Source organism: Rhagoletis pomonella, unplaced genomic scaffold, assembly GCF_013731165.1.
Source record: "Rhagoletis pomonella isolate Grant_MI unplaced genomic scaffold, Rhpom_1.0 Rhpom_scaffold_03006, whole genome shotgun sequence".
Lineage (NCBI taxonomy): Eukaryota > Metazoa > Arthropoda > Insecta > Diptera > Tephritidae > Rhagoletis > Rhagoletis pomonella.
Window position 1 is genome coordinate 5,813 of NW_023461559.1, and position 1,185 is coordinate 6,997.

The window sequence follows — 1,185 nt, forward strand, 5'->3', positions numbered from 1 at the left end:
ATAATATAAAAATCAAAAATAACTGTTATTTGCTGATTATTTAGAGAAAAATCAACAAGAATTGTAATTTTGGATTTACAAAATAAAAATCAGAAATAACTGTTATTTAAGAAGAAATTTAATATAAGTTAAAAATTAATTGTTAAATAGCGCTTTTTATAATAAAAGTTGTAACTGTTACGATCCCTGGTTGTAGCTTTATCAGCGCTATCAAAAGAGTCTACTCACCATTAATTACAAAAGAAGACAGTGATCTGCCAGGGAAACCAAAGTTACACTGGAAGAACTCCGTTCTGAATGTTGTAGTAGACTGAACTCCAACTTATTAACTAACCTAAGAATTGATTCGGCTAAACCAAAAGTGTCTCCGAAGAGTGATCTCATATGCAACGTAATATATTGTAAATTTTATGAGTGCAACAGGAAAAAGAGACATCGCGACCTAGAAGATCTTCTGTATACATAAGATGGTTTCTAACCCTGACGCCCAAGATATTATCAGCCTCCCTAATAAAAGCTAAAAGTTTCTTGTGGAAGAACTGAGGTATTACAGTCTTAGCCTAGTTAGTGCTGGTGAATTACGCATAATTTTCTCCGACGTTTCCCTGTCTTCAAGACAATGATGCCAATACGTATTTGTGGAAAGACCAATCCGATGCATGTGTGAGCGCAGTAGTACCCCGACTTGAATGACCGTGGATCAAATACCCACTGCAATAGAAAGTTTAGGGGCAGGTCCAAAGTCATCCGCATCTGCTCTGTCCTGCATCTTTGAACGGTCTGTGTATCAGTGGACATATATCAGGTAGACAATTTAACTGGACCTCTCGATCTGGAATTTTGACCTGAAATTTCCTTCCAAAGCAGATTTTATTTGACATAGCGTCGAGAACTCGAAAATTCCTACACCAGGTATTGTGCTCAAAGCCGTTCCCAATGATCCTGTCACAAATAGAGAGCCAACTATTTGAGTTTGTTCAAACGTGAAAGGACATAAGTAATATCGAACGCATTATAGCTCGTTGTAGTCATTCTACTAATTTGGAGTTCAGACTCCAATGTTCAACTAAAAAGTCTTCGACAGGTCCGCAAGGCTCGTGTGTCTTTACTATTTTTCTGTCAAAATAATGACCTGGTCTTTGTCAATGTTATTGTGGCTTGTTAACATTTTATTTTTAATATTTT